Below are 11,199 nucleotides of genomic sequence, written 5' to 3'. Positions count from 1 at the left end.
ATTTTGAAAATAATTATTTGAAGGTTTGACAAAGTCTTGGAGAAGAAATGCATATTAATGAGGCCAATGGATTTAAGCATAACTTTATTTTCTTTTAACTGTATCAAAGTGAGCATATATTTTGATAGCTACATTTGAAAAGCTGCTTTTCAAAAACAAAAGAAAAACAACACCCCTCTGTGAATATATAAAGAAGATGTGACTATTACACTTGTGTAAAGGAACTTCTGTTTGGCCAATTCTGTGGGCAAATGACAATGAAATGCTTTTCTATTTTTTAAAGCCTTAATTAGTATTTTTTTTCCCCCAGAGGAGTCCATGAGTTTATACACTAAGGACGTGTGTTTGGGATATAAGTCATATGACTTGCTGCTGGTTTCTGTTACTTGCATGTTGATGTCTTTTGTTCTTTTTAAAGATCATTAAATGTAGGTTGACTTCACTTCTGGGGTGTTCTTGTCATTCAAGGCAGTTGTGCCTGCACCGAGGGCTCTGGGATGTAGAGAAACTGCTGTTGGCATGAGTGGATGTGGGGAGCTCCCCCCAAAGGCAGGTGGCTCGGGGCCCAAGGTCTGGGCTTTAAGCCCAAGCACTGCCGGCCTTCTTCACTTTGGCAGAGTTGGACTCATTGCCAAACAGTGGCTATGGCGCCACAGGGACTAACGTGGGCTACACAGGGCATACTGCGCCTTGTAACAAATGACTTCCCTGACAAAGTTCTCGTAAAGAGAACATTATCTTTAGAGTATGACGGGGAGTGGGCAAGACCTGACGTTTTGCTGTTTTTGTGCTGTACCAGATGCTAATTTGAGCAAAAATGCAGACTTTGGGTTGGAGAGCCTGAGGGATGGATGAATAGGGTGGAATGAATGGGGGTGGTGGTGGTGGTTTCAAAGGGCAGGTGGAGGTGGGAGACATCCTGAGCCATTGTTGGAGACCCAGTAGGAGCTCTGTTCCTCAGAGTCATGGCATTGAGTGAAAGAGCAGGTAACTTCTCTCCCTAAATAGAGTGTCTCCTCAAAGCGAATCTGAGACACTCTAGAGAAGCTCATTTAAATGGGTTATTATTGCATAGCTTTTTTGGTTTACTCATTCATTCACAAATTAACTCCATCAAAGAGAGTACCTGATGATGCCAAGCTCAGTGCTGACAAGGGTTCCTGATGAAAATGGGGCCTAAGGATTCCTTTGGGGGACTCTGCCATGCCTGGGTGAATGTGACCTGGGTCTTCCCATCCTGTAGACTCAGGTGACCCATTCTCCAGATGAGGACCCTTTTGAAATTGGACCAAAAAGAACCACTGTGATAGAATCATCTTGAAATCAAGAGTGTGTGAAGGAGGTCCAGTGGGAAATGTGGTGACTCCTTGCTTCAGATCACAGCTTGCTTCCTAAAAGGAATCCCTTCCTCCCCCCAGGACAGCCAGACTGTGTGGCAGGAGCCAACAAAAGAGTAGCCTCAAATAGGTGGACAGGGTGCCTGAGTCCCATGCTGGCCTTTCCCTAGGCCTTCTATGGTTAGTGTGTCATAGCCTGGGATTAAGGCTATAGTAAAACAAAACGAGCAAAACAAAATAGCTAATGGCCAAAGGGCAGTGGTGGCTACCTGGAGTCTGCTTTCTGCAGTGTGATCCATGGCCCAGCAGTGTTGCCCCACTGGAGGGCCCCACTGCAGAACCACTGAATCCACATGTGACAAGAGGCCACATTCAAGTTTGAGAGGCAATACCATGGAAGGCTCCTGCTGGAGGAAGAATTGCATAGCATCCCTCACCTCTCTGATCCTCATTTTAAAGCTTGAAAAGTTACATCATGGACACTTTGAAGAGTATTGCATAGCCTTTTATTTCGTCCTTGTGGGGACAACAGTATTACAATGGAATTAGAAATGGGAAGACAGAAAAAGTATCCTCTATGGTTCCCGCTGCCTTAGCTGATGAGCTCTTTTGGTTTTTCTGTGTTACTTTTCAGACTCTAGCATTGAATATGAATAATGCGTGTGGTTGTCTTTGCAGTCCAGATGTAATTTTGCCATCCACCTTTTAAAATCTGACATGTTACAAATGTTTCTCTGTGTTGCCTTATAATTTTCATGATCATTTTTACTGACCTTTGAATGTTCCATTTAGGCCACGTGCCATCTAATTCATTCGTCTGCACATACCCTGCCACCAAGCATACAGGTTGCAGATGGGATTGTTTCTTACACATTGGACTGGCACAGACATCTATGTACAAGTTTTCTTTTGGTTTATTGCCTGAGAATAAATTCCCATACTGGGTATGAACTTTAACCGTCTCCTCATGTTATCTTGTTACTTCTCTTTTTCTTTTTTTCTTTTTCTTTTTTTTTTTTTTTTGATGTTTATTCTTGAGAGAGAGAGAACAGAGCATGAGCAGGGGAGGTGCAGAGAGAGAGGGAGACACAGAATCCGAAGCAGGCTCCAGGCTCTGGGCTGTCAGCACAGAGCCTGATGTGGGGCTTGAACCCACAAACTGAGAGATCATGACCTGAGCTGAAGTCAGATGCTTAACGGACTGAGCCACCCAGGCACCCTTTGCTATTCTTTTTCTATGAATGTTTGATTTGTGCTCTTTATCTTGTGGAGTCTGAGTGCTTTTCTATATCCTAGGAGAACTTTATATGCTCTAGATGTTGCTTGTTGTTACAGATGTTTCCTTCGGTGTGTTTGCTTTTGAAAAGGCTCCAGTTTGCAGGTAGACCTCTCTCCTGTGTAATGCTGATGAGACCAAGAGGTCTGTGATGGGGGTGGGGGAGGGAGGGCAGGATGTGAGAGAAACCAAAGGAAATAGACTCAAATTGCAGGAAGACACATGTGATTGGGGGAACAGAGATCTGTGCATGAGTATTTCTAGAGAAGAAAGAGCTATTTCAAAGCAATCCATGTTTATTGAGGGAAATTTGGAAAATATAAGCAAAAAACATATTTTGTCACATGGCATGGCCAAATTCTGTTGCTGAGAGTTTCAAATCAAAGAGGCAAACTAGCATCCTGTTAGATGTGTAAACAAAGCATGGGTGATCCTTGTTCTTTTTTTTTTTTAAGTTGATTTATTTATTTTGAGAGAGAGAGAGAGAGAGAGAGGCAGGCAGAGAGAATTCCAAGCAGGATCTGCACTGCCAGTGTAGAGCCCAAGATCATGACCTGAGCCAAAATCAAAAGTCGGTTCTTAACCGACTGAGCCACCCAGGTAATCCTGACTAATCCTTATTGTTCATGTATTCCATATTTGTGAATTGGCCTACTTGCTAAAATTTATGTGTAAGCTTAAAATCAGTACTCATGGTGCTTTTTGCAAGCATTTGTGGACACTCACAGAGAGGCAGAGGCACGTGAGTCAGTCAGCATGCATGATCCCAGCTGAGTTTGAACAAGGAGACACTCTGCCTTCTTGTTTCAGCTCTCATACTGCAAACAGGTGTCCTTTTCATGGGCCTTTTAGCGCCATGTTTTTTGCATTTTTGCGCTTTCTGTTTGGTGATAAAATGACCCCCACTTGCAGTGCTGGAGTGCAGTCTGATGTTTCTAAGTATGAGAAGGCTATGATGTGCCTTATGGAGAAAAATACGTTGTGTTAGATGTTTCATGTAGGTGTGAATGATAGAGCTGTTGGCCATGAGTCAACAATATGGTACAGCCAGAAAGAGGAAGAGGAAATTCGCCAATCTGTACATGAGGTTGATCTGGAAAGCGCTAAAGTAACATCTATAGTGTGTGAGGAAGCATTGGAAAAGGGGGTTACTTTGTGGATTCATGAGGTGACCATTAATAAAAAGAGCATGGTGAAGGCACTGTGATGAGGCTGGGAGCCAAAGAAATTTACGGTCTTCTTATCCAGGGTCAGGAAAATGTTAGACTCTTCTTAGCTAGTTTTATTATAAGGAAAAAATCTGTGAGGAATACACATTAAATAAGGTGTCTTTAGGGAGAAACACACATAAGACAAAAACAAAAAATAAACAGATGGAAAACAAGGTTATGTATTGATTAGCTGACAAAAATGGTGACCAGAGGCTTTGCAGGAACCTCATCCTGTATTTCTCCTAGGAGGTAAGTAGGTCAGTATTCATACATGCAGAGTTCACAGCAGGTTTAGAGAATGTAACTACCCTGAACAAGGAGAACTGACTGTATCTGATTGGCAGATGAGCTTGAGAAACTTTACGGCAAAGATTTCCCATCTCAGAGATTCACTCCTTTGGTTGTACATGTGCTGTGTGAAGTCCCAGACTTAACTGAAACAAAGATACCCCTGGCCCTGCTTGGCCAATGTTTCCCCCCAAATCTTGGTTATTAGTCCCTTTTCTCCCCAGGCAGGGCCTATCAGGAAGTTACTGACCACAGTTGCATATCCTAGGGGACAGAAAGCCGGATCACACAACTTCCCGAGATCTCCCTGCTTCATGGCTCAATCCCAGGATGATTCAACATCAACCCAGAAAGTTGATGGGGGACAAGTGGTCACCTGTTTCACCACTGGGACCCTTGGCTTCTGAGGAGTTAATGTTTCTTGTTTTGCTGTTTGTGGGGAGTCCCTGGGTGATGGTGGAACTGACCCTGGTATTGGTGGTCATGGCCAACATTATGTGAAGGACTTCATGTGTATGATCTAAGTGAAGCCTAGAATGATTAGAAGAGATAGGGACTAGGGTTGCTCCTGTTTTACAGATGAGGCAGTTAAGACCTACATTGGATAACTACCACACCCATGGTCACACAGCTCAAGGGGTAAGCAGTCTGTGTTGCACCAAAATTCATGCCTTTGACTGCTGCACTGTGCAGTTATCTTTTTTTTAATTTTTAATAGATTTATTCCTTTCCTTTGGGCTCTGGAGATTTCTCAAGCAGCCAGGCATGCCTTGTCCTGTTCCATGCACTCTGTGGGCTGGGCGCACGTCAGCACTTCAACGGCCATCTAGTTCAAGGTGTTTGATTTATGCGGCAACTGCACGGAATAGCGCTGTGTGCTAGGATGGCACACCAAATGCATTTTTTGATTATTGGGGGTTTTCATGATTTCTGTTTATCATCGGTCCAGCCAGCACTTTCTAAAAAGGGCCCTCTGACAATAGAAAAAAAGGAAAGTCAATACATCATAGTCAACTTAATACAACAGTTAAATGGAGGCATGATACAGGGCCCTGAGACCACATCAAACATACAAGTGTTTATCCTTGCTCCTTGTGGAGATGGCTTTGCTGTGATTTCGCATTCAGTCGAGGCTTGCTTTGTGAAGGACCTTTTGAGATTGTGATAGGAATGCTGGCACCAGATGGGGAGGGACGATGCTAAGTGTATGGGTGGGGTGGGCAGTGTATGGTGTATGCTATTATTATTATGCGATGCTAAGTGTATGGTGGGGTGGGCAGTGGCATTGTGAGTGCTTCCTGTGGGCTGGTACCTCTCCTACATGCCCTGTTCAGTGTCATAGGAAGTAAATATGGGCACCTGCTTTACAGTAAAGGGTACCATGTCTTAAGAGGCCCCGAGGGGCTGAGAGAGGAGTACCCTGGGATCATTGGCACTCAGGTAAGCTCCATTGGCATGTCATAGGGCAGCAGGTATGCAAAGGTATCTGGTGCTCGCACTGTGCCCAGGAGGGAGCGGTCTATCCAAACCTGGCTATAGGTAGGGCAGGGCTGGAGAAAGACCTCATGGGTAGGCGCTGAGGACAGGAGTTTCTGGGAGACACAGAGCATGGCCCAGTCGGGGGAAGGGGAAGGTCCTCACCCCCCACCCCCATGCCTCTCTCGAGTGTAGGTGGCCTCTTTCTTCCCACAGCCCTGACCCTGATTCTGCAGGTGCTCCGGCTCTTCTGGCATCAGGTCCTGCCTTTTTTTTGTGCACATGAGGAGGTAGCACAGGAGAGTTCCCAGGGGTCCTGTGCTCTTCCCCAGCCTCCTCTGCTCCCAGTGCTGTGATGAGTAGCTGTAGCACCTGCCATAACTAATTCCTGGGGCCACCCTGAGAAACAAAATCCAGGAAGGTACTGCCTTGGCATTGTCAGCCCCTCACTTGATGTGTTCAGGCTTCCAAACTTGATTTCTCTGGGCCTATTTGTCAAGTCAGCACAATGGCCTTATTTGATTTTTATGAGGCCTCTTGAAGACCTGTGACCAGAGGTGGCTGTTGCTGTCACAGAGCAGCTTATTTAGCAGGAATCTGGGATGGCTTCAGCGCTTTTAAAATCTAGTTAAAGCCAGGGTCTCTAAAACACTGTTTTATTGTCCAAGAAAATCACAGAGAGCCCTTCCACTAACAATAATCTAGAAAGAAACTTCCCCACCTCTAGCCCTTGAAGAAAGAGCAAGGTGCAGTGGTTAGGAAAGCAAATGCCAGTGGCAAGAAGCCTGCACCCCATTTGGCTCCCAGTTCTGGAACATTCTGGACACATTATCTGCGCCAACAACTGTCCATCTCCTGGGGTGGCAGGGAGCAGAGTTGATATGGATCTGAGTCTGCAGTGGATGTAAGGGGTGTGGAGCCCTTGCCCTGATGGTGACAATGATGATTTCAAATCCATAGGAGCCTCTTTCAGGATATGGGGGAGGCAGCTGGCTGAGGCTCTGCAAACAGTTTAGGTCCAGGGCCACACTGTGCAGGGCTGAGGACACCAATGAGCAAGTTGTTATCACTGCCTTCTGGAGTGCCATTAAGGGAGGGACAAAGCCACCACTATAAGGCAGGTTGGGAGGAGGACCAACTGGCCAGGGACACACTGGAGACAGAGGAAGTGTGTGTGCAGCCTGAAACCTAAGGGAGCAGAGGTGACAAGTGCGGTGGGGGCAGCTCCCACATGTCCTCAGTCTCTCCTCTCTCTGCAGGCCTTCCTCAGGTGGGCTCTTGCTCCTGCAGGGACTTCCAGGAGGGATAGTTCTCACATGCCCTCCTGGGGACATCCTTAGTCCCTTTCTTCACTGGGGTCTCTAATTTTGGGCAACAAGGCACCTCCAAGGGCTGCCCTGATTTTCTCACACTCTGTTCCCAATAGGAAATTAACCAAGAACCCCACCCAGATGAGCTGGGCTCTGGCGCACTGATCTCTCACTAATTCCAAATCACCGTCCGAAGGTCTCTCCTTAACCTCGAGTTTCTGCACATAACTCCCACTCTCCTTCAAAGCCAACTGGCCCCAGCCAGGCTGCTCAGATTCCTGGGGCTGCTGGCCCCTGTGTTCCTTTCTGCACAGCCCATGTGATGTACCAGGCACCAGAGGTGCAAAGATTAAAAATGGCATAAGTCTGTATTGCGAACCTCCTTCTAGAGGGAGATAGACCACAGATGCTTCCCAGTCCAGATGGGGCTGGGTGCTCAGGAGAGGGGCTGGCTGCAGCAAGGATGATAAGCCGAGAGGCTCTGGGACTTTGAGGGCAGCTTCGGGAAGTGAGCCAACCAGGTGAGGCTGAATGTGGAGGTGCGTGGGGGCTGGGATTGTGATGGGGGCTGAGAGCCCTGAGAGAGGTCACGTGGGATTCTGATGGTAATAGGAGAGGAGAGAGGGAGAAAGGCCCTTGGTTGGGAGGGGGAAGCCAGGAGGGAGCTTAGGGGCAGGGACATCTGGAAGGCCAGCCCCAGCAGGGCAGTTCGGGGAGATGTTTCTGGGGAGCCCCTGAGCAGCTTGGATGGATTGAGAGGGCAGAGGTTCACATGTGGGAACTGAAGGAGTGTTTATAAGGATGAGAGGCAAGGGGCCTGACGAGGTGCCCAGTACACATGGAGCCTGAACTGAATTGCACTGATCTGAGTAGTACCAGTTTGCCAGTGACGTGTCTAGGGCAGATTTTGGGAATGGGAAGGGTGGGCATGGGACTGAGGCAGGGGGTTGGCCCACATGCAGTTCCTGACCTCAGGCCCCTGCAGCACCTCCCATGGTCCTTCACATGTTCCAGGGGCTGGAGACGCATCCAGCTGACAAAACTGTCACGTGACAACCCCGAGGAAGCATAAGACTCCATGGAAGAATTTTTAGAAACATCTGCTGTTCAGGAAGAAAGACCACATTGCTGAACATGAGACTCAGAGATGTGTAATGTAATACATGGTGCCCGCTCCTGAGATGTGACAGCATGGCAATGGAGGGCACAGGGTTTTCAACCCAAAGCATTCAGATTGTGACCAATGCTTATCAGTTACTAAAAACATCGTGGGACTATGATCACAGGAGGCAAACAAAGAATGCCTCCCAACTCTGTATCAATAAGACCATGGGCAACTGGAGAAGACTAAGCACATCTCAGGAACTTTGAGAAAGGAGTTATGGGACAGAATGGTGCCCCCAGGGCTGCTGGTGCATTCTAGAACCTGCCAGGTCTGGGTCTGTTAGCCGATTCCACAGCCAGCCTTCACACTAGAGAAGCTGGTGTCTTTCCACCTGAGACCAAGCCAAGGCCCGAACTGTTGGAGCTGAAGGATTTATAGAACTGGACTTACAGAATCTATTTGTTTGGCTCCTCTGGTTTTAGCAGGGTGCACATAGTCCAGACCTGCATCTGGTTCCTGTCTCCATTTAAGAGACATTTCCAGAGATGGCCTTATGCTGTCTTCAGTGCCATTGTGCTGCTGGGTCTGCCCCCATGGTTGGCCATTGTGTCCTGCTGTGGGTGCAGTCAGGTGTTATAGGTCAGGTGCCTGAACTAGACTCTGGATGTGGGGTTGCTGCCCAGGAGAGCAGCTTGGGCATGGCGTAAGGTTGGAGGGATGTTGCTGTTTAGGGAAGTTTTCTATTCACCCTCCTTGGTCAGTCTCCCTCTCCATTGGCCCATACCATTTGCAGGTGGCCTCTGATTCTGCCTCTGAGATCTGTTTGCCCACTCTGATTTCCGATGCAGCCCCCTCACTACCCCCAACACTTCCCACCCAGTCTTGGGTCTCTTGCTTCCCCTCACACCAGCTCTTGGTGCCAGCTGAGAGACATCTGTTCCTTTCACTTCCACTGCCTCTGGGTCTGCTGGCTTTGACCATGATGCACTGTGATGCAGACTCACCTGCCCACGTGTCTTCTTCAAACAGGCTTAGGCCTGGACCATACCACACCCACGCCAGGTATCTCAGAGGTTTTTGGGTTCTTTTGACCACTGCTGCTGCTGTTTCCTTTGTTTCTAGTCATGAAAATAGAAGCTCTTCCTCACTGTGATCTATCCTCTGCTTTGTTCATTCATTCATTTATTCATTCATTCGGGCCCAAGTATGTAAAAATAGCACATTAGTCACTTTGAGAAATATGAATGTTAATCTTCAAGAGAGAAGGGATAATCTAGCCACCACCAGTCCTCAAAACCTGCTCCAGAAACCAGACCAATGGCAGGTCAGGGCTCTTTTTGCTGCATAGAATTTGCTAATTATGGGAGATGTTAGGAAGTGAAATTGCTGTCCAAGGTTTTTCTTGCCTAATATTTCATTAATATTTAATCTCCAACCCTCTTTTAAATGCCAAGAAGAATGAAACATAATGAATTAACCCAAAGAATCCCAAGTCATCTACTCTATGGGCAGTTTGGCCTATATTCAGAAATCATGGCATGGTACTTTTTTCAGTATTTGTGGGAGGACTGTGCCACAGTCATAGTGATAAAGTACAAAAGAAAAGATGTTGGCATGCAGTGGCATATTATTAAGCCTGTAAAAGGAAGGAAATCCTGACACTTGCCACAATATGCATGCACCCCGAGGACACTACAGTTAGTGAAGTAAGCCAGTGCCAAAAAGACAAATCCTGTATGAGTCCACTTCTGTGGTGAGCACTGGGTTTGGTATGTAAGTGCTGAATCACTAAATTCTACTCCTGAAGCCAATTTTACCATACGTGTTAACTAACTAAAATTTAAATAAAAACTTGAAATAAAAGAAAGAAATGCCCTGGGAATGGGTTTCTAACATTGACTTAGTATTGGTCATTTTATTTCCTTTCAATTTATGGACCTTCGTTTTCTTTATTTTTCAGCTGTCAAGCTAGCTTTCTCAGAATGTGAGTGCAGGACTCTAGGCTGGGTATAGGAGAGGCCTCGGGTCTCCTGAGCAAATGCAGGAGCCTGCCATAAATCCAAGAGACTGTTCTTCTGCCTTGGAGGGCTGCTGCCATGAAACTCTGCTCACACAGGGCTTCTCATCTTTAAAGCAGAAGGATGGGAAAATGTGCCAATCTGCAGCAAACTTATAGACCCTATGGGAGAAGCAGCCATGATGGTGGCCAGCCACAGTTTTAGAAAGGGGTGGTTGTAGGTTTTCTCCTTCGATAATTGATCACAACCAAATGGAAGACTCCCTAGTTCCATAGCACACTCTGCTTTAAGAGGTAGATTTCCCTCCTTTCCCACAAATGAATCCAAGGGTGACATCCTGGTGCGTGAGGCAGGCAACCAGGAGAGAAGAACATCTGTGCCATCTGGATCGCCCACCTTCTTCCCTGGGCCCACCCTCCTTTCTCTTGGCTTTTGTGCCCAAGGAGAGGGTTAGTCCTGCACAAGCTGGCAGGTGACCTTCAGGTTATTCTTTCCACATTATTTTTATTTTTGTTTTTATTTATTTATTTTTTAAATGTTTTCAATGTTTATTTATTCTTGAGAGACAGAGACAGAGTGTGAGTCGGGGAGGGACAGAGAGATTGGGAGACACAGAATCAGAAGCAGGCTCCAGGGTCCGAGCTGTCAGCACATAGCCTGATGTGGGGCTTGAACTCACGAACTGTGATATCATGACCTGAGCTGAAGTTGGATGCTTAACCGACTGAGCCACCCAGGCGCCCCTCCACATTGTTTTCAGATTGTAGTGGTATACCCATGAAATAAAATATACTAGTTTGACTATCTTAAAATGTACAGTTTGGTGGCATTTAGTACAGCATTGTACAACCATCACTATTTAGCCCCAGAACATTTTCATCACCCTAAAAGGAGAGCCCATACTTACTAATCAGTCACTCCCCATCCTCCCCTCCCCCCAGCCCCTGCCAATACAAAGTCTGCTTTCTCTGTGTACAGATGTGCCTGTTTCTGGACATTTTCATCCGAATGGAATCATACAGTATGTGACCTTTTGTGTCTGGCTTCTTTCACTTAGCATAATATTTTCAGGGTTCACCTGTGTTATGGCACGCATCAGGACTTTGTTCCTTTTCATGGCTGAGTGATCTTCTGTTCAAGGGATATACCATACTTTATTTATCCACTCACCGGTTGAT

General features: G+C 46.6%; 1 protein-coding gene across 6 annotated transcripts in view; it reads left to right on the top strand.

The window, feature by feature from the left end:
• APBA2 (amyloid beta precursor protein binding family A member 2) overlaps positions 1–11,199 on the top strand; it is a 265,709-nt gene that overhangs the window by 201,602 nt on the left and 52,908 nt on the right. The gene's annotated exons all lie outside the window — the stretch shown is intronic.

This window comes from Panthera onca, chromosome B3, assembly GCF_046562875.1.
Source record: "Panthera onca isolate mPanOnc1 chromosome B3, mPanOnc1 haplotype 2, whole genome shotgun sequence".
NCBI lineage: Eukaryota > Metazoa > Chordata > Mammalia > Carnivora > Felidae > Panthera > Panthera onca.
This window is presented reverse-complemented; position numbering and strand designations above follow the sequence as displayed.